The following is a 23,937-nucleotide window of genomic DNA, read 5'->3' as shown; positions in this document are numbered from 1 at the left end:
CAATCAAGCAAGCCACTAAAGTGAGTTCTTCTAAGGCTTTTGATTCATTATTCATAGTACTAGCTGTTGTTGGCTCAACCAAAACACAGTACAGCTCATGTCTCACTTTGCAGCTTCTTGGAACAAAAAACACAGGGAAAGTGAAAAGAGAAAATATTTTCATAGCATTTTAAAAGAATGAGTTTTATGTACTTTCTTCTGAGGCCACAGAACGATTTACAGATGAGTTTCATAGTTCTGAGCTACTCTGTATTTCCATATTAGGAAGCAGAGCATTGCACCTTTGCAAGACATCATTTTCAAAGCACTTTCTCATTGTCTTAATAAATGTGGACAGTTAATTTACCGTCCATTTTATGACAATGATGCTTGAACACTTGGAAGCACAAATCGTAGTTCGCATTGGCCTCAGCCTATCCTTTGAACCATCTACCTTCCTCATCCTTGCTTCATCCAAGCACAACAGAATGCCAGTTTCTGAAAGTTCACTTGTTTGAATTCAAAAATTGCAATGAATCCTGAGAGAACAAATAAAACAGGTCATCTCTATGAAGTGTACATTTCAGTCATCTTAAAAAAAAACCCTTCAAAACCTGTAATACACCTTTCATATCTGTGAGAGAAACATTATACTCATAGTTCATGGGTGAAATATTGAATATTTATAATGATTCATTAAGCCATACTCAAGAATTCTGGAGTGACAGGGGTAACTGGACTACTTTTTTCCCCAGCAATTAAGAAAAACAGAGTTGAAACATGATGAGCACATATTGTGCCAGTTTTAATAGGAAATTCAGAACAGCAACTTGCATATTGCATGGTTATTTGGATACCTCTGTCAAATTTTATTTTAAAGAAAAAAAGGTTGAATTCCACACTAGATTTTGGCAGTTTGCTTCATATTCTAGACATTTAAAAGTAAATACAGACTTTTAAATCTGTGTTTATCAGTGTAGGAAGTATTTGTCAGAGGCTGAAATGATTAATGGCTTAAACATTGTTAAGATCACCAAAACACTTTTGTCCACTGTAGCAAATTGCAAAGAAACAGCTGCTCACCTACTGATGCCCCCCCCTCCCCGAATATGCCTTCTAACTGGGACCGCAAAAGGACCTTGAGATAAGCCAGTACCATTGTCCAACTACCCCAGGTCAAAGGAGAAGGATGTATCCACCAAGTAAGAGATTGAACTGCTAACATTTGACCACCTGCAGTAACTGTCAGGTGCTGTAAGAGACTGGTGCTGATGGCTCACACACTGGATGGCTGCTTTGCTGATGATGCACAGAGTGGCCTCACAGGTGCAGAAGGGTGTGCATAAACTGCAGCTACAAACTGGACTTCTGTTGGATTCCAAATTTTAGATATGAGAAAAGAAACTGCTAGGTTTAAACAGAAAACCTTGAGTCACAGAAGCTGGGGAAAAATGTCTGTTTGAGGGACAGACCAGATGTCACTTGTTTGGAATGCTCTGCCAAGGAACAGGGAGACGGTGCTCTGATGTTATCAGACCTCTGCATAAACCCATTGTGTTCTCCCCTTCTGCATGTGTATACTCCGTAACCTGTTGCATATGTATATCCAATACCTCATCTCCCTGTAAAATCCCCCAAGGTAAAATAGGGTTTTTCATATGATGTAAGTGCTAAGACCCAAAGTTTGTAATTTAGGATTTCCCCTTTACCTCATCCCTGGAAAGTCCTCAATTGTAATAGAATGAATATGCAAGTCCCCTGTTAAATATGTAAACCCTGAACCCTTTAAATATGAAGTTGTGAACCCAATAAAGCATTCCGGTTCCTGCCTCCAAGCTGGGATCGTGATAGCTTATTGATCTTCCCAGACTTCAAGATAAGAGAAGAGGCTCATAAGAGGCAAATTCTGCAAGGTGGGATAGTCCTTCTTATCATGCCAATGTCCTCCTTTCCATGATGATTTAGCTGTGAAAATCTCTCTGGTGAGCACTGAAGACATTCACATGTAGCCTGAGCTGTTCATCTTGGATGATGGACCATAAGAGGCCTTGTCTGATTCAACTACACTGACCTAAGTGACAGCTGAAACATCTTAGAAGGTGCCAAAGTCTCGTGAAATGTCCCATGATCCAGTATTACATCATCCAGGGGAGGTACAGGGGCTGTTTCCATGTAGCCTCCACACTATAAAAACCCCATGAAATGGGAGTTTTGTGGACTCTTTCCCCCCACAACTTGGCAGCTACAGCCTGCAACCACTGAGAATACCTGAATAAGAGGATCAATCAAACGTCGTTGGAATCTATGGAGTGGTGACATCTTTTTTCTGCTTAATCTGTTTCTCTGTCACTCTCTTTCTCTCCCTGCCCAACCCCCTTTCCCCTATCTGTCTCTCCTTCCTTTAACCCCTCTGAAATAAAATCCGTACTATTGCCTTTAGCACATGGTCTTGTTTACACCTTAATTTGGGCAAAGGCGTTTCTCTAATAATTTTAATAGTAGAATCATAACAGTATTAACAAAAATTAAAAGAAGATGTGGTGGAAGACAAAAATACTTCTTTCACATTTTTTCTACACAGTAACTTTTTCACTTTCTGCAAAAGCCTAGATTAACTACCACAGAAAAGACACACATAAGCAAAACAAAGCACTCTTTGCTGAAGATCAATCAATTGTATGATGTTGCAAATCATTATAAATATTAAGAATAAGGAGAAAAGTGCCATGGAGCATCTTTTGTAGTTGAAAATCTGAGTATTTGGAAAACAGGGTGATTTTGAGCCTTATTGTTTTGTTAATGTCTTGTCTGACATTTTTCCAGCAATGTGCAGTAGAGGATAATTTAACAGGACATGTGTAATCTAAAAAGAAACACACTTTTTATTTGAATTGCCATTATTGATCACAATATCAGGTCTCCAGTCTGAATATATTTGGTTTCATAAGGAAAGTCATGGTATCTGACATGTGTACTGGATAATTCAGTAATGAACAAGTGCTAAATAGAATTCTCTGGAGCTAAAATAGTACTGGTCGAGTTTTTACATATTGGTTTCAGCAATTGACTGTAATGGCATTATTCTTGTCATGCCAGCATAAAATATACAGGTAGATTAGATAAGCAGAATTAATCTGTCCAAATGAAGATGCCTACAGTATGAACATCTGAATGTCAGCTAGACCTTGTGGGATCTCTTTATGTTGAAAGGAGAGAAAATACGTGCACTAGAGTACAATTCATTTAATGCTGAACTTGAAATCAGAAGGTTCAAAGCAGGTCAGATGTATGAAAATCAAGGACTAGGAACCAGAACAACTAGGTTAGAGATAAACATGCACACTCTGTACGTCTGAGATGACTGATGCCCACTTCATACTGGAAGGACCAAGGTTGATATAGCCCAGCCACAAGTCTCAGCTTTAGTGAAGCTGATGCCCAACAGAACTAGTTCAATGGAGAAAAGAAATTACTCAAACTAGCTCAGTCTGAATTCTGGGAGTTATTGATTCCCATAATACTCTTTTCATTGTTGCTTTCTTCCACAGATACACAAGAATATCATCTGAGTTACACAGTTTAATCAACTGGGATTATACTGATCTGTGAATTAGAAGATTGGAAAAACATGGAAAAATGTCTGAAGGCATCTTGGAACGTTTACGAAAAAAATAGAAGAAAGTAAAATTTCCAGTGTGTCTATATAATGGTAAGCCTGACAGGATATAGAAACCCCTTTTCTCATTTAGATCTAATGAGCAAAGTCTTTTATGTCTGGCTAGACATGGAGAAATTGTGACAGCGGAAAGAGCTCCTGTGTTCAGCAGAGTCACTGAGGCTTACTAGGATAGGTAGCATCAAGTTCTGGGCTAAGTCTATGAAAAAGCTGGATGGAAATGATACAAATAAATACTGAACTCATTCACTGAAAAGGGCATCTCTATCTCAGCCACTGAGGAGGGGCATGAATGTCTGATCTTGGCAGTAGCAATTCAGTTTGCAGTTAGCACATTCATGAAATATTGAGGACCAAAATACAGGTAAATACACTTTGGCTCCTAGGAGGGTATGTTATGTCAGTAAATTGGCACAGGAAACCATTGCCAATCTCACATGAGAAAGATATGTTTTAGCAGAAGATTTGATGTAAATTTCCTTAGGTAGAAATCCTACATCACTTTTCTACTTGCTAATCTAAAGGTTAGTGACTGAAATTCTTAACACTGTGTTAAATACTATGCTTTTTGGTTTAAGCAATTTCTGTTATGTGTCAGAAGTTAAGGTGTGTGTGTGTGTGTGTGTGTGTGTGTGTTTGTACACATGGTTATTTCAAGAACTATTTTGCTAAGAAAGTTGTAAAGGAAATTTTTGCTGACAAACCCTCTGGAGGAATGTGAGGGGGTAAGCGTTTATATAACACTAATTAGTTCCATTCCTGTGCTGGGGTTTGTGGGTGTACTTCAGTGAATGAAGTCATTGATAAAGTGCTCCATAAAGCACTTTATGTTGTGCTGGATTGAAAGCATAATGTGATATCACCAGGAACAGAAGTATATATGAGATTCAACTTTTCTGACACACTCATCAGTGTGATTATTGCAAAAACTTGAATATGATAGATGCTGACCTGAGAATAAAAACTTTAGCAGCCATTTGTTGTCATTTTGCTTGATCTCCCAGTTAACCACATGCAAGCAGTGAGACTGTACAGGAAAACACTTTAAAAACATGCTCTTTTCATGAAACAACACAATTAAGCTCTCTTCTTTTATCAGCAAGACACTATACTTCTACTACATAGCAGCCACATATAGATTTTCTTTTATGATAATCAAAAATAGTGTACAATGTGCAGAACCTATCATAGGAAGCATGAAATGTTCATTCCCCTTTTTCACTGAAGAGATGGGAAAGAGGTGGAAATCCATCCTAATTTAGAATCTGCTTTTGTCTTCCTCAACATTTTGCACTCTCTGTGCTGTAACTCTTGCTTTAAAGCCTGTCAAGCTTGTTTACAGAAGCATCATCCCCAGAGCAAACAAGATAGCCAAAGCCAACCAGTTCAAAAGACAAGGAAGAAAAAACCCTCAAATGTACGATGATGCTGTTCTGTGGAGAGAACTTGGATTCCTTAATCACTCAGTATTGTTTCTCAGGGTGCAAGTTTCTCATCTGTCCCTTTTTTCCCCCCTCTTCTTACCCACAGATAAAGGGTTTAGCCCCCTTGCCTTCTCGTGCCTACCCTTTCCATCCTCACCCAAGCAGGCAGTTCTGTAAAACACAAGAAATAAAGGGGGGGGGGAGAAGAAACATAGTTACATAGGAATATTCCATTTTTCCCAAGCATTCCACTAATCATTTTCCCGCAAATGCCTACGTTTTGTTCCTTGTCCCTAGTTGCTTTCATGGCCCTGTTGCAAGCTTTATAAGTTGGAGCCAAAGAGCAGGCCAGCTGACCAGGCAGAGCCTCATCTCCATCTGCCTCCTGCAGCCTCAGTCCTCCCTAAGAGAGATGGATTGCTTAATCACAATTATATTGTGCCAGCTTTTTCCTTTGGAAGTGTAGTATCTTTTGGGAAAGAGACAATTACAACTTTAAAATAGAGCTGTTTGAAGCATTCTATTTAATTCAATAAAATGTAATGGCAAATGGTATTTTAAAATAACCTTCTTAAGATGGTATAAAAAAATCAATGAAAATCTATTTCCCTAGCTCAGTTGCATCATTAGAGAAGTTACACTTTTTGCATTCATATCTATGGGGTTTTATTGGTTTGATCCTAATTCAATCTTATACTATTCTTTCTTAAGGCAAGCAAGAACACTGACAAGGGAAAAAAAAAGACAAACCATTGCTATAAGGTCCCATAATCACATTTTATAAAAATATAGTCTCAGAACATAACGTTTAGTTTCAAATTTTTGTAAAATATTAGCTTACTGCCAAAGCAATAAACTCTAATAATGAGAGAGGTCAAATTTCAAAAGGTATATTTTTCAACGGTTACATTGCTTTTTTTCTTAATTGTTTTGACAGGTAAGGCAAGAAGGTATATCAGACGTAAGATTTGAGCTGGAAATACCCTTATTTATATGAAGAAAGGTAATACACATAAGCTGTATCCTAAAAAAAAAAATAAAAATTAAAAGGATAAAAAAAAACTACCACTTTTTGTTTCCCTGTCCCCAACATGGTATTCAACATATGACACAAAATGAACTTTCAAACAGATAACCCTCCCAGGTCTGAATTTGTGTTTGTTTACATTTTCGCACTAGTGCAGAGGAGCACCAGGTCTCCTGGCAGATATGACAGGTGTGTCATGCCAAGAGCTTTGCCAATACCCAAAGTCCCCTAGCTCTATCTAGTGGATGGAAAGGAGCATCTTGCTTTCCACATAAGAGCTGCTTAGTACTTTTTTTTACATATTTGACTGCAATATAAATACCTTCCCTTTTCATTTTGAATGCAGTTACACCTTCTGTAAATTGACTCAGGAAACAGCAAAACTAGCTGTGTTATTTTAGAATACTTCTGTTTTGCTCCTCATGTAAAAATAATAGTGAGATGGGTGTATAGAGAGAAATAGTATTTTTGTAAGTAACTGATATTATTGGACAAACATAGGACTTTTTTTTAGTCACACAAGTTCTTCTGTGGAGTTATACAAGAATTTTTTATGTTTTGGATGAAACTAAATCTTCACCCCAAAATATTTTTTCTTCATTTTTCCCCTCTTTTTTCCTTGCATTACTAGTTATGGTTATGACTCTTTTGTTGTCAAAGATACTGTTTGCCTCCTCTTTACTCAGTCTTGCATAACTATCGTATTGACAATAACACCAAAATAATAAATAATATTTTTAAATTTTCTTATGACAACTTAATATGGCTTTTTTTGATAATTTTTATATATTATACCTATTAAAACAAAGTTAAATGCAGTGGGAGAGGAAAATGTTTGCAGATGTCTATTAACTAATAACAGCGTTTCCTCTTGAAACTTTTCTGTAACTCCAGCCCAGGCTTCCACCTACTCCTGCAAAGCCTTGTACAAGGAAGAAGACCTGCGTGTGGATTGCCAAGTTGGGAGCATGGCAAAGTTGGGCAGCACAGCATAGCCCTCACTCTGGCCTCAACAGGTGGCCAAAGGTCTGGCATAGGGTAAGGGGGAAAGACTTTGGTAAAGGTAAGGAATCCCTTCAAACCCCAAGGGAAAAAATCGCCTTTTTCATTAAATTTAAGAGAGAGGTTAAAATCATGTCCCCTCGCAAAAGCAAGAGGAGTTCAATGAGATTTCAGGTGAGGTCCCTCTATACCTCCCTGAGCAATATACTCACTCATTTCTTAAGATACCTGTCAGAGTGAAGGATGCGAAAGGGTATTGTTGAGGTTTCTTTACCATTTCTTTGTTATTGTCACACATTGCACAAGTTTAATGCATATTTAAGGTCTCCAAAATTAACTGATATTTGCCACATGAGCTATTTTTTAAGGCCTACAGGAAATCTATACTTGTGTTGAATGTAGCTGGTAACTTCTTTACTGAAGTGAGAAATAAGTCTTTGTCTTCCAAGAACTCTCGTTTAACTCTGTACCAAGTTTGGCTTTTACTTTTGATCAGTAAATCCCTCTATAGTTCAAACTTTCTCCACTACCACAGCATTGATCTGCTGAAACATTTTAAATAACTTCCTTTAACTTCTCCACAGAAATTCTTCCAATCTAGAAAAGGTTTGTTTGAGAAGCCATCAACTTCTTGATGTATTGTCATTTCAGCAAAGGACCAGGGCTATAAAAGTCTTGGAAGCATAACTACTCAAATCTAAATAAATTGGGATGATCTCAGGAAAGGAAAAGAGTAGTGAAAGGAAATGAAAGATCATTGCTCTAAATGGATCAGAAAAGGATATATTTTTACAGCTGTAAGAAGAGACATTCCTAAGCTACATACATTTTTAGGTTGTGTAACATATCCGTCTTCACTCCAACAAACTAAAATGCACCAGTGAAAATCTTTTTTCCCCATTATAATTGTATTTACACTAATATTTACAACAACAAATATTATAGAAAACTGTACTGCTAAGTATTGTGATTTTTTTAGTTAATATAGTAATTTCTTAGGTGAACTGACATAGCTTTACAAAACTAGGCAAGCTTTATGTATTAAAAATATATATCATCTTTTTTAACATAAAAGTTTTTCTAACAAAGATGTTCCTTCTCCTCCCAGGCTTCATACTGTCACAACCTGCAACTAGTGTCACCATAACACAAAAAGATTCTAGCATGGACCTAGCCTTAAATCAGTACCTTTTAAATCTTCTTTTCCTAGCATTTTTCAAAGTATAGACACCTTGAGAGGTCTTCTGGTAGAGATAGTGGTTCCACTAAAGCAAATTTTACCTTAATATCCTTAATCAGCTTTAGCAGATCTTGGATTAGACCAAGGATCTTAAGAGTCCCATGGAACAGCATATTTTGATTAAATTAATTTATTTTGAAACAGTAGACATATGCATCACATTTTTCATAACATGTAATTCTACTTACAATCAATCTGAATAACTGCTGAAGATCAGAGATGAAACAACTGTCAAAGATGAGAAGAGGCAGTTTGGTTTAATGTTTAGCTCTACACCACCTGAGTCTTATCATTAATTACTGGTTTTGCCTGAAGCTGAAGAGAATGTTAGACTAAGTCTGGTGAGAGTGTAGTACTGTCTTGGGAGAGAATGCTTAGAAAAAAATGTACTATAATGCAGATGTTATTGTGCTGGGGGTAGGAACATCTCTGTTTTCTTTGGTGCAAGACAGTGATCCATCAGAATCATATAAATTCCAACATATAGTAATATTTTAATAAATTCTAATATTGATCTCTCCTATTAATATTGTACATGTATTCAGATGTTGTTGATTTAGCTTGTTGCCTAAATCAAAAAATATACCCATTTACACAGTTGATATTATATAAGCAACTAGTTAATTTTAAAAGCCAGAATGAAAATAGGAATATTATCAGCATTTTGCAATTAAATAATTTCACAGTCAAAAGTCTACAAAATGAGGAAGGACTGTGAAACTGGACACCTTAGAAACCTAGTTTGATTACAATTTTCAAAATTTCCAAGACTTTTTGTCCTCTGGTGAAATTCTGCAGAAAATCTAAAAACTCATAAGTAGATAACAGTAATTTATTCTGCATAGAATGCCACTTAATTGAATAGTAACTTGCATAGTTGTAGCTCCACCATTGAAAATGATGAATGAACCCATCAGATTATTTCTTCTTCATTAGGAAAAAAAAAAGAGTCTAAAAGCCTCTACAAATTCTGAGTCTTTTTGTTGACAACATGAAGTAGCTGTGCATAATGCATAGATAGTGATTAGGTATTTATTTGATATACTGAAACACTGATACCTAACAGTTTGCAGTGCATCAGCCTCCTGAACAGAGGCTCAAATATGATGTGTCCTTATAGACAAATTTTATTTGCACATTGTGAAAATACTGACTGGAAAACTCTCAGGGAAGTGAAATGCTTCCAGTCTTTGGCCAAAGTGTTTTCAGCATTTATTTCTTGGACCTTTATGGGACTATTCTTTATATTGCTGAAGGGATATCATTTCACTCCAACCATGTTAAATTATATAAATAGCTACATAGATTGTAAACCATATATTTCTGCCTCTAAGTGCTATCTTTATTGTGCCTTGCCTATTAGGATTTAGTCATTACTAGAGATCATGAGCCTCATTTCCAAATTGTTTGTGACTGCAGCTTCTCTTGCTTGCCTCCAGACACACAACTGCAGATACAGTAAAAAAACAACTGCATTTCTATACAACACTCCCTTATATCTCTTACTATCTGCTTGCAGTTGTAATTCCTGATTTGTAGACTACTGCTACAGGGAGTCCGTCAATGCAAGTAATGAGTCATGCAGAGCAGTACAAAGTGCCGAGGCAAACAGGGGAAATCAGTTACACGCTCAAGAGTGCTGCAGCCAGGAAGGCAATATGTAGACTTTAGACAGTGGCCATATATCTGAGGCATAGCTGAAGACATAAGCCTTTTCTCCCTCATTTAGTCATAGCACAACTGGCAAAGATAGAATTCGTGATGGGAGCCCAGGTCATCCCAAGAGGGCTGTAACAACAAATCAGCAAGAACAGACTGCCAAAGGGAGATCAGGCAAGGGGTCCCTGTTTAAAATATGCTAAATGAAGGGAGCAAGTGCATGGTAGGGACTGAATCCCTTGCATTCAAAAAGAAACAATTCCAAAGCAAGAAGGGAAAAGAAAGAAAGAAACTCTCTTTTTAAGGCTCAGTATACACATGGAAGTTGATATATTGTATTGGTACACTTTCGAGTTGCAATTTATATGGAAAAACTAGTATGTTTGATTCCTCCCTCTCCTTAAGACAGATGAATGTGATAGTGAAGGAACGGCTACCAGTGTGCCTCAGACATAGATATGGTCTTCAGGAATATGTCTAAACTGGTAATTGCAAGAGATCTTCTAGCCACCGGTACCTAGGCCACACCCTGTGTTGTCCTTTACTGGGATGATCATAGATTAGTTTGGCTTGGAAGGGACCTTTAAAGGTCATCTAGTCAAACCCCCCTGCAATGAACAGCAACATCTGCAACTAGATCAGGTTGCTCAGAGCCCTGTCCAACCTGATCTTGAATGTCTGTAGGGATGGGGCATCTACAACCACTCTTGGCAACCTGTTCCAGTGTTTCGCCACCCTCATTGTAATAAATTTCTTCCTTATATCTAATCTAAATCAACCCTTCTTCAGTTTTAAACCATTACTGTTCCACTGATGTACACCAGCTTCCCCTCATCCTGCTTCATCTTAGTTTCTGTGAGATGGAAACCTGGGCATCCTCTGCCAGAAATGAGCCAAAGCACATAATAATCTTTTCCCATTCTGGATGATCACAGAACAAGACTCTTTTCCTCTTAATTCTTGTAAATACAAACATATAGATGAGTTGTGGCTCATATTCACTTACCTTTTAACAGGAAAATATAATCTACTCTGCCAGAAAGCAGAAAAACCGCTTCTCATCACACCTCTGACAGCATCACTGTGTCAATAATGCAAAGATTACAGATGGTATTTGTTCCATGCTATTTTTGGAGACATCGACTTCCCCTCAGTGGTGAACAGCATAAAAGACAAGAGTCTATACCACAAAGGGTGAGTATGACAAAGTCTGTCCTTCCTGAGAGCCATCAATTTCAGTAGACTCATCTGATTGTGTATCCTGTTTGCTGTGCAGAGGAGAACAACTAAGTAGATCACGTATGAAGATCAAATTAAGGGCTGAACTGTTGGGTTAAAATTTGTTATCACCTGTACTTACAGAGCAGCTTTACTTGTGGGTGGATTTAAGATGGCATAAAATAAGTACAACAAGGGGCAAGTCTCCAGACACTAAAGAGTCTTCCCACTCCTTAGGATAGTGTTATGTAAAATGAAGGCATTCAGGAGAGGATTTTGAAAAGAAAGGGTCTGAAAAAAAGAGTGCCTTTAGATTTTCACAGTATAAGGTCCAACATGGAAAAGCTGACATTGTAGCCTACTATGTCAGGAATCATGTTTAAAGCACCAGATGAGCTAAAATAAATCTTATTAAAGCTAATAGTTTCTTTCTTTGTTACCATTTACTCAGCAAAATAATGTATCGATTTTGAAAAAGCAGAATGAGAGGGGTTTTTTCCACTTCCATCTTTAAAAATGTAAAATCTTACAGGCAACAGTTTAAAGAGGTTAAAAGGTATCTGGTAACTGAATGCTGTGATTATTTGGGGTCATTGTACTAATATAAATAAGATTACAGATACCTCACTGAATGTAAGATTTGGATTCTGTAAGAATCTTATTTTTTTTCTTTTCTCCATGTTTAAATTCTTAATCTTAGTGTCTGTTCAAATTGGGTTTAGAACTAAATACACATAGATTGTGTCTACACTATAACAGGTGAAAGAAATGGTGGGTTTTTTTAACAAAACCACATTTGTGTCAGACAGAACTAAAAGATATCTTTGTCTGCATGCTGCAGAGAGAAATGGCTACGTAGTAACTCATCCAAAATCCTGAACAAAGATAAAAAATGTAGTCAATTATTATGCACTTAGTTGGCAGAACAGCTCTTAGCAGAAGAAATGATACACAAGACTGATGAAAAAAGGATATTTCAAAACTTTTTAATTTTACATAACCCATAACAGAATAATTAATTATAATTGTGGTAATTAATAGCTCTGAAATTAACTGGTGTAAGAGAATACATAAATATTAAAAAGTTCTATTCTTGCATGGGAGAAATAAAGCATGTTTACAACACAGTGATTCACAGACAGAAGACTAAGAAAATACTAATTTTATTTTTCTTCTTTCCAAGACAAGCATACAGCAAAACAGAAGTAAATTAATGAGAATAAAAATAATCTTGAAGTTTTTTTCTGTCTTAGGAGGTGGCAATTAAATTTTATGATTTTTTTAGGCTTGGTGCTATGCTGTTTAATTATCCATTTCTTCATGTTCCCATCTCCACTCATAACATTGCTGTAGGAAAAATATTTTTATGGTTCTGTTCCAAACAGTCTCATTTGAATAATTTGGTCTTACTAAAAAAAGTACATAGATATTAGTAGTATTTTAAATTTTGCAAGTCAGCAAGAAACACTGTAAAGTTAAACCTCAGACTAATTTCTTCTATTAACCAAGAATGTTTAAAATGAAAGTCTTGTCTGTGTTCAAGACTCTTGGAAGTATACTCATAGCCATCAGAAAAACTAAGCTGGATACAAATGTGAATGCCATCAAATATGTGAGTCTTCTCCCTTAACCTCTGAAATATGGCCAGTAAAACCAGCAAAATACCCAACTATATTGTCTTTCTATTAGATCTCTCAACTAAGAAATAAATTTCATGGGAGCTTTTGGGAAACAGTTGCTTCAGAAATTGTATACTGTATTCTGAAATTTGGTAGATGAGCATTTTAGCACAATGACAGGTCGCACAGAACTGATGGGATAGTCATCTACTTAATGAGACAAAATTAACATGATGCCCGTGTTTTATTGTCAGCTTGGATGTGTGTGTTTTGGAGTTTCCTAGTCAAATTTAAATTTGATTATCTAAATATTTTTTGCCCTGTAAATAAGATGTGATGTGGCAGAAGCAAACTATGTGGACTTTACGTCCATTTATTTTGCTCTGAGTTTATGGGCATTTATCCTGTGTATGGCTCTGTCCAACCTCATTTTTAATATAAATTATGATGTATGGGGAATCTACACTATGCTGGATCCAGCAGCCCAAGAGAGGCGAGGCTGTCACAGCTTCATGCCATAAGTCCAACATGCACATAGAACACACATATACACCTCATAGGTACTCCTGAAGCAGTCCTGAGAGGGGCCCAGTCAGAGCCTTCCTTCCTCTGAATCCTTAATTTGTGTTCCCACATGCTGAGGGGCTCTGTTCTTCCCTGGGGTTGTGGAGATAGGCTCATGGTAAACTGATGGATCCTGGGATTACCCAGAACAGGGTATTATTTGGGGTTCCCGCTATGTACTATTACTTCTCTGTGTTTCTTTGTGTACAGACAACCTTTTGTGATGTAACATACAGATGCTGGTGCTCACACAAACTAGTTTTGTGTCTAGTAGTTCATCAGCTTCAGGAAATGCCACACTGAGGATGTGTGGAAAGACAGAAAATGTTAGAAGACTTTGCCTTTGGGATTATCTTTGTCAAAGCTGATGTTTCAATACCTCTTTCCATTTTGTTTCCATAAGGTCATGATTTTATGAAGCAACAGGTTTCCAGCTCACACAGTGCACCCAGAGAGACACAGCACCCTCTGCTGTCACAGAAGAGCAATAGTTGACTTCTATCTTTTCCAAAGATTTGTGGTTTCAAAGAGCAGGTAAAATGTAAGGCAGATATTGTGTGAATAATCAACTGGTTTCGACAACACAAAAAAGATTTTGCTTTGTGTGCTGCCATTTTTGAAGGTGCCCAATGCAGTGCATAAATGGAGAGTGTATCTCATACAAGTGGTATGAGCTGCATGGTCGGTGCTGACAGGATCAGTGTTGCCCTGCTATCAGGATAACCAGGGTAAGCAGCCAGTAATAGCATCCACTTCTCTTCATTAAAGCACCAAGGTGGGTCGTGCAGACCTTTCAACCATATACTTCCCTCTGAGCAAGTAACCCAGATCCACAAAAGCAACCCACTAATACTTTGTGACATCTCAAGACTTAACTAAAATGATACCAGATGACATTGGTATTTCCTTTGTCATTCCATACAGCTCCTTCTGAAATCAGCACTGAGTGTTTGGTTTGAGTGGTACAACAGGAAAAATGACAGATGTGGCTGGCATCCAAAATTCTGGGCATACCGAAGACTACCCATAGGCTCCAAGAAATAGCCTGTATGGTTTCTAGATTTTAACAATATATTAATCCCTTTTATTCCTACATGAGAAAGAACTAAACTAAACAACCTATAGATCCATTGATGCTGCAAGTGACTTTTACTGAGCCCTGATCCAAATGACAGGCTACACTCTTTTCTGGAGTCAAGCACAGAGGCAGGGGGATTACAGCAGCATTTCAACTACAAGGCAACAGCCATGGGACAGAGCAAGGATCTTTGGACTTCTCAGATCCATCAGGACTCAGCTGAAGCCGCAGCTGAGCAGATGGAAAACAGCCATCTGCCAGATGCCATTGTAAGACCAGCATCTTTTGTTTTTTTGATGAGTTAAAATAGATTATACATTGGTCCTATAGCATGCAGTGACTCTTCCAGGGCTTAGAGTCAGACCTTTTTTAAAATGACAGGTTAATTCATCACTTAAGCCTACAGTAACTCCAGAGAAGCCAACAAATAGACTGAGTGACCACTGGTCTATATGTGGCTTCTATAACTAGTATTCTATGTCTCAGTGCAATGATATCATTTGACACTGTTGGTCATGTGTACTTCAATGCCAAAAGCATTCTCTGAGTGGGGAAGCTCCATCAACATGCTGACCTTCCCAAAGCTTTGTAAGTTATCTCCAAAATAACTTCTACTTGGAAACTGCCTCTAGAGACATCCTTCATAACCATTTCTTCATGGTGGTTCCTGTGCCAGGTATTCAGTTGGATGAAGGATGAAGCCCTTTGCCTGAAGCAGCCATATGATCTCTTTGTTTACTTTTGCTTTCCCCTGATGAACAACAGCTTTTCTTTCGTGTTCTTCTGGGTTTATTGATGTCTGTACATCTGCATGAACGTTCCTTTTCCCCTTCTAACCCTCAGCACACCATATGTAGAGTGCAAACAGTTCTGTATGCATACAACCTTAAGAGCACTCGCCACAGTTTTCAGCGAAAATATTACTAAAAGAAAATGCCACCGTGATCTGCAGCTACTCATCAAAACAAAACTAAAGTAAGTTTTAAACGGATGGTTTTGCTGAGTTTCCACTTAATGCTGTTTTGTTTAGTGTCTACTGAAGACTACACTGAATGGGAAAGTATCCCCAAAAGAGAAGTGAAAGTTACTTTCAGCTATTTACTTAACGAATGCATCTGCTGCTAATGCAACATACAGAGCCTCGGGATTAGTTCATCCTCACTGTCAAGCAAGGTCAGTAGGTCAGCAGTGATGAAGCAATGTGCAGAATACCGACGCTAAAGAGACCACCTCACTGCCTTTTGATATTTAAAATTCTTTTGTTAATATGTCCCTGTGTGTTGCAAAGTTACCAGGTTTCCAAGCAGAATTGTGAGCATCCCAAAGGAAGCACAAATTTGAATCAGCAAAACATGCCCATGTTCCTTGTACATCCTCAAAGTCAAATTGATTTACCATTTTCCTTAACTTTACCAGTCAATGACAGATATCCCCATATCACTACAGCAATAATAATGATAGCCCAAATAAAGCAAGGTGCTTGATGGGCCTTGCTATAGCTTAGTGATTTATTGTATATTACATGGGAGCTTAAAGGTGAACCCTATTATGAATCTCCATGATTTAGCACATATTACAGAGAAGCTTAGCATGTAATTCAGTTGTAAATTTATATTGATCTGCTGTACAATATACAGAACCTTATGGCGTAGCTTCATTGTGAGATTTTTCTTTCTTACTTCCAGTATTGTGCAGCTGTGACTGTAGCTCCAGTGTGAAATGCTCTGATTTACGGGGGGGCACAGGCGACCTCACTGTGCGACTCTGCTGTGAACCTTTCATGATGTGCTCACTGAGTCTTGCTGGAGCATAGGTTGGACTTTAACAACCCACTGATGTTGCCACGTTCAGCCAATGAAATATCTAAATATAAAAACCAGTTTCCAGAGCACAGAATCTGGGTTAAAGCACATTTGCTTCTAACCCAGCCACTATGCCACCCTATAGGTGTCATACAGAAAAGATAATTTTCTCCAAGACATTTAATGCCCAGGCATAGTCAGTATGCTATGTGTGCCTCACATCCTCCAGCTCCCAAAACCCTCAGACTTGTCCACCTTTTCCACAAAACTCCTAGTATCACCAACACTACACATCATTAGTTTCCCCTCCAAAAACTCCAAGATTTTTAGCTTATGCACTGTCTTTCACCTAGGTTTGTCTTGGGCCAGGAACATAAGTATTCAAATAGCAGTTTGTGGTGGGTTGACTGTGGTCAGCAACCAAGCACCCCACAGCCACTCACTCACTGACCCTTCCATCAGGATGGTGGAGGGAATTGGAAGAGTAAACACAAGAAAAACTCATGAGTAGAGATAAAGACAGTTTAACAAGTGAAGGAAAGAGGAAATAAACCTCCAAGTGATGTAAAGACAATCACTCATCAACTCCCACAAGCAGATCCATGTACAGCCAATCTCCAAGCAATCTCTGCTTTGAAAGACTACCTCCCAGATTTATTGCTGAGCACACCATCATATTGTATTGTACATTATATTGCTTTGGTCAATTTAGGCCAGCTGTTGCAGCTCTGTCCGCTCTCAATTTCTTGCTCACCTCAGCCAACTTGGTGGAGACACAGAGTGAGAAACAGAGAAAACTGATGCTGTGTAAGTCCTGCTTAGCAATAGCTAAAACACTGGTGAGTTACCAACACCGTTTTACTCACAAATCCAAAACACAGCACTGTATGGGCTTCTGTGAAGAAAATCAACTCCATCCCAACTGTTGAACTGTGTCTAAGAAAGCAGGTTTCAGTAAGGTGATGTCCTTAGCCTTAACTTTGAGAACTTAAACAACACAGTATAGAAAAGAATGTAATCTTTTATTTGCTCTTTGGAGACTTTTATCTCTTGCCACCGAGCAACCAGTGGTGCTGTAGGAGCTAAGATCCTAACTGGGGTGACCCACTTAATGCCTAAAATTCAGTGGGGTGAGTCTGTGCCCAATAGCTTTGAATTCAATTTAATATTTTATATAAAAATCTACACACTCTACACCATGTAAAGTGTGCATGGAAAAGACACAAAAAAGCATAATGTATTAACTGCAATTCTGTAAGTGGTGGCAGGTTACATCTCAGGTATACTGTAAGCCAAACAGAAACCCAAAACAAAACAAAACAAAAAAAAGAGGGAAAAACTAAGGACATAACATTTACCACGAGGGAATATCATAGCCAGTGTGAGAGGGTATAAGGCTCTATTTGTGGATGTTGTTATGATGAGAGCTTAGTGTCAGCAAAGAAATCAAAAAGCACTCTGAAATTACAGATTAAATTGAGCAATTGTTATTGTATACCTTCAATCAAAAAAAATTGCTTTGTAGTTGCAAACTCATCCAAGTGATTTCTCACTTTCAACCAGTCATTCTTCATCCAGGATCTGGTCTGTTTTTCTCAGGTGATGAATTAGAGCTTGCACAAAGCGCTTTCACTTGGTCAGCCCTCTTCACATCTTTCTACCATTACTCAGTATTAATGCACATGTTTAGTGGAATTCCTTACAAATAGTTCCTGTCCTCTACTTCATTTACTGCCATGCCCTGAGAACACATTTGTATGTTTTCCACAGATGGTGTTATTAAAATCTGTCAAAACAGGAGAGTTCCAGAGGAGCTAAATTAATGCTCTTTAACAACCTTGCATGAACAACTTTATTTCAGACATTTGAAGAATTTTAACATATTTAAGCCTTTTAGTTAAAAAACAAACAAACAAACAACAACAACAAAACCCCTCCATGAGGATGTTGCAAAGAAAGGGTTGGAGGACAAGGATTGTTAAGACTCGAATATTGCAACTTTGGGAAGAAATTCAGTGTGAGAAAAATATGAGTTGTGGTAGAAGACTTGCAGGGCAAAGCCATATAGATATATGTAATCGGAATCACTGAAAAATGGCTATCCCATGTGCTGACTGATATTTAGAAGGTGTATCTAAATTCCATTAATTCAAAGTCTGGGTAAAGTTATGTTTCTGCTCAGAAATAAAAAGGTGGTTGGAATAGGTGTGTCTAGAGTGTGTTTTTCACTATGTATTTATGATTTTCTTGCAGCAGATATGAAAAAAATGACACAGCAGTATAGGTGAAATAGGAATCCCTATACACAAGCAGACTTCCCAAAGTACTTAAATAAGATGGAAATATGAAAAATATTTCAGTAATGGCCTACATTAAATTACAAAAACTGAATACTTCCATTAAATGATTTGTGCTTTTGTTGAAACGTTATTTAAGAATACATAAAGATGATACACATACACACTAATATAGATACAAGCCTTTTACTACATTAAGATTTAGATGGTGTTAGCAAGAATGAAAACAATATTTTGAGTCTTACACTGCATCCTTTACCTGAAAAGGCCATGCAAATGTAACAGTTAATTAAGTTTAACTAAGTGAATGACAAAGATGTGCATCAAATTTCAGCTGCCACACTCTCTTTTTTAAAAAATATTGTAAGTACATATATAAAATGCATGGGTATATTTTAATGGGGTGTTTTTCAGTACAACATGAGAGCTTGAGATCCCAGAGGAGCATTGCACAGTGCACTGCTGCCCTCTGGCTGGAGCCTGAAAGAAGAGAATCTGAATATTCACTTGTGTGTGTAGTATCAGCAGCTTGACATGCTGGAGAAATGTTAATTATTAAATCAAATTCTCTTTTCATATCTCTCAAAACCTGAAGCCTGATTAGGAGCATGATGTTTCCAAACTGAAAATGAGCTATTATATGGAGGGCTCTGTAGCCTTTGTTTAATTTTTATCATCCCATATCACTAAATAGATCAAGACGCTGTGAACAAGGAGTGTGAGGACAGTTCGCTGCATACATTCAACATCAAATTTACCTGAGCAATGATAGTAAAGTGTTTCAATACCTTTTCACTTTTTCATTACATGATGCGACTAACTGTAGCTGTAAGCCAGCTTTTCTGATGGTTTTGCTAGTCTGTATCTTCTGGTCTGTCTTCTTCCTGCACACAGTCATTATTGATGGATTTCTCCCGTTAAAAATAATGTGATTTGGCTATTTTTTTATCTTCCAAAATAGAAAAAGTATTTTCTTTTTCTACAAACTCATGAGCAAAGTCTAGCACTCTGTTTCACGATCACACAGAAACACGAGACCTCAGCAAACACGGAAAATTAGCCACCCTATTATACCTGTTAACATCATGCAGGTACCAATCAGGATGCACTGTCTTGGTATATCATAAAATACATTTTGGAGTCTCCTACCAAAATGCTGCCATTTTCCTAAGACATCTACCTGATGTAGGTACTGGTTTTATTCTCCTTAACACTATGAAGTAGTTCAGACTGTCTTATCTCACCTTCCTTAATAAAAACCTGCTGTTCTGTTCTAACTGCAATGGATAGGAAGGAAAGATAATATTCTGCTCCTTAGCTACATCTTTTACATGCCTGAAAACCATTTACTGATCTGCCTCTTCTTAGAAATTGCTGAGCTAGTGAAATGTACTCAACCCAGATGCCTCTCTGAACAAGCATGTACTGAGGCAATTCATGTCCTTATCTTAGTGTATTATCTTGCACTTACTCTTGTTCAAGTACATATTTTTTCCAGAACATTTCTGAAAGTTGTTAACACCATTTTTTTCTTTGTATCTTGTTCTTTGACATAAGTAGTGAAAACAACAACCACCACCACCCCCCAAGTCAGGTGTTTTCAAGGACAGTATTCTTTTCTAGAAAAAAAAGTTATTTTACTATTTTGAGGTAATGTTTATTTACTTATTATTAATGGTATTGACCAAAAACCTTAGCTAGCCTAGCAACTGTTTACTTACCTGCATATATTGAATTGTGAACTTCCATAATGCCTTTAACATGCTGGTACTGCAAAAGGTTCCTTCCAGAATGTTAAACGGCTTATGAGTTTATAGAAATGCTCCTTGTAATTCTTCTGTGTTATGGAACTGAAAAACATGTAGAAAAAGCAGTCCTGGTGTAGTTCAATGTCAAAAGTAGTACCTGTTTGTCAACAAAGATATAAATATCACAGAATCACAAGATCTTTTAGGTTGGAAAAGACCTCTGAGATCATCAAGTCCAACCTTTGACTAGTCACTAGATCAGAGAACTGAGGGTCACTTCCAGTTGTTATATATATATATGCTTAAAACTGAAAGGATTAAAGGATGTTTTATTAATATCAGAAAGTTCTTATATAAAGCTTTTCAACATCTGACTGTAATTTACAACTGGTAAGTCTGCTTCATAGGCGACCCTACTTAAATGCCTCTGTGCAAACGTACACAGCCTGGGCAATAAACAAGAGGAGTTAAGGCTGTGCATGTGCCTGTAGGGATATGACTTTACTGGTATCACAGAGATATGGTAGGATGGTTCCTATGACTTTTATAACAGAAATACTATGATTGGTATGGGCTTAATTACATACAAAAACCTTTGTGTGCAAAAGCATCACAAGAAGGACTTGGAGCTGTTTGCTGAAGAGAAGCTCAACATGACCCTACACTTGCAGTGCAGAAAGCCAACTGCATCCTGGGCTGCATCAAAAGAAGCGTGGCCAGTGGTCAAGGGAGCTGATTCTCTCTCTCTATTTAGCTTTCATGAGACCCCACCTGGAGTGTTGTGTCCAGCTCTGGGGACTCCAACGTAAGAAAGGCATGTGTGGGAACAAGCTGAGTCAGCCTCACACCTGCATTTAGCTGATGAGAACCAAAAAAAGGGGATCGACCTTGACTGGTGTTTTGACAAAGAGAGTGCTGTGTCCTCAAAGCTGAACGCTGCTTAAAAGTCTGCATGGTCTGCATGGTTTTCTCATGGCTGAAAACAGTCACAACATGATATAAGAGTGAATGCGTGTGATCAAAACACCAGTTTAGAAAGATCCTCGGAATTCTGGTTAACTAAAAAGACACCACTAGGTGCTGTTTAAAAAGAACATGAATAAAAGGGAAATGCAGAAAGAGATCTGGGGAGAATATCGAAAACAAAATCATGGTGTGTGCAGCCTCATTTCTTCATTGCCCATAGGCATGGATCTCTTAGAACAAGTCCAGAAGAGGTCATGAAGATGATCAGAGGGATGGAGTGCCTCTCCTATGCAGACAGGCTGAGAGAGTTGGGACTGTTCAGCCTGGAGAAGAGAAGGCTCTGCGTTGACCTTATAGCCCCTTCCAGTACCTGAACAGGGCTTACAAGGAGGCTGGAGAGGGACCTTTTACAAGGGCATGGTGGAAGGGCATCACACTGAGAGAGGTTAGAGCAGATATTATGAAGAAATTCTTTTCTGTGAGGGTGGTGAGGCACTGGAATAGGTTGCTCAGAGAAATGTGAATGCTCCATCCCTGGAAGTGTTCAAGGTCAGGTTGGATAGGGTTCCAAGAAAATCTGGTCTAGTGGAAGGTACCTCTGCCCATAGCAAGAGGTTTGGAATTAGATGATGGTTAAGATCCCTTTCAACTCAAACCATTCCATGGTTCTATGATTCTATGATCCCAGAAAATCATCAGGATCTTATGCAAAAGTACAGATCTGAAATGTCTTTTTTTTTTTTTAAATTTATGACACTGTACATGTTTACATTATCTAATTAGCAATGCTCTAGACACCGATCTTAGACCTGCAGAACAGTGAAAAGTATTTTCAGACAACACTTGAGTTTTCAGACAACACTTGAGGATGAAATGTTAGTGATACAACAGTCAACAGCAATTAACTTCAGTAGAGCAATATCAAATAGTTATCTTTTTCTTGTTGCCTTTCTAAGGAATATGTATAAAAATTTGGTTGGAGATGCATGCAACTTTAAAATTTCATAACTGCTTATATTGAAAGTAATGGTTTTTTGTTTATCCACAGAGTTGGAGCTAATTTATTTTTATTATATAGAATATATTTAGGAAACAGTATTGAACAACATATTGACCAAAATTTGGGACACACCAGCTTCAAGTTGCATTTGTGAACTTTCTAGTTAAAAAAAAAAAAAGGTATCTTTTTTCCAGAAACACAAAATGGTTCCATTTAATTGTATAGTCACTGTCTTTTCAGAGTCTATGTCATTGAGTACTACTCAGAAAATACATGTAGACTTATCTTATTGATTTACCTTATCTTGCTATAAAATAACATGTAAAAATCCGGTCTAGAGAGCTGGATTTTTTTTGTTTACAAATAATGGCTTTCTATGAATCTAATCAGGTTGTGGGATGTATACAGCAAGAAGTTTAGGTCTGATGTTATTTCTTCAATGCTGTCATAAGAAAACAATATGGATAATACATGTAGTGTATGTAATAAACTTCATGTTAATTAAATTCAGTTATAGAAGTTCATTATATATTATCTCTTTAAAAGTGACTTTACACACTGACAGATAATTATAAATCCATGACAAATGACAAAATGTCTTATAAACCCAAAACGAGGAATAGCTATTAATCTGTGTGACTGCTGGGACTAAATAATGAATATGGTAAGTAAGCTGTCTGAGCAAGGAAATAATTTTTATGTTTGTCTTCTGCCAAAAGTTTGTGAAAATGAAAGTGGGAAATAAACAGAATGAGAAGAAAGAAGACAGATTTCCAAAGCCCCTGAAGAAGTGTCAATGCTGCAAAAGAAAAGCATTTTTTTCAGAATGGGAAGTTCTGTTTGACTAGACCTGGACAATGCAAATCAGCATGTATCAAACAAAAACAGTCCCAATCTGGGGCATGCAGAAAAAGTGTCAGGTAAGAGAGAGAATCAAATCCACACACCAATCACAGACTGAGACAAGGGAATTTATTCATCGTGTTTCCTTAAATTATTTATTTCCTCTTGCTACCTGAGTATAAAATGAGTTCTTCTTTGGAATCTCACAAAAAGCTTTAGCATACCATGTGCTACATTTCAAGTACAATACTATGTAGGGAAAAAGTGGAAGATCCATCAGTAGGCAACTAGCACATTTCTGTTCAGACTTTCCTAGTTCTGCAAATTGACAGAGGCATTGACTGAATCTTTTTTTCATTCCATTGATGACCAAACCTTTTTACTCACAAATTCCTACACATAGATCAAAATACTGTGACAAGATAAAGGACATCAGAAATCACTGTTAATGCGGAAGTGGGGTATGAAACAAGGTTTATCTTTAATAATAAAGGAAGCAGCAGCAGCAGTAACCAAAACAAAGATTAAATTTAAATCCCACCTCTTGCCATTCCAAATAAATTATTTTTCTCTACACCAGCTGTCATTCCTAATTTTAGGGTGGGTCTTCTCTTCCTCTGGTTTAACCGCAGTTTGTCAGTCTCTGAATATGCATCTTCGCTCTTTCTTTCTGGTTTTAACCTTTTTCTGTTCCATTCTTCACAGTCATCTTCTTTATGCCTGATAAAATCAAGTTTTCCAATAAAGCACAGTTTAAGCTCTAAATTCTCTACCTTCTCTGCCCCTTTTTTCCTC

The sequence above is a fragment of the Manacus vitellinus genome, unplaced genomic scaffold (assembly GCF_001715985.3).
Source record: "Manacus vitellinus isolate BGI_N305 unplaced genomic scaffold, ASM171598v3 scaffold_4_pilon, whole genome shotgun sequence".
Lineage (NCBI taxonomy): Eukaryota > Metazoa > Chordata > Aves > Passeriformes > Pipridae > Manacus > Manacus vitellinus.
Note: the sequence above shows the minus strand (reverse complement) of the source record.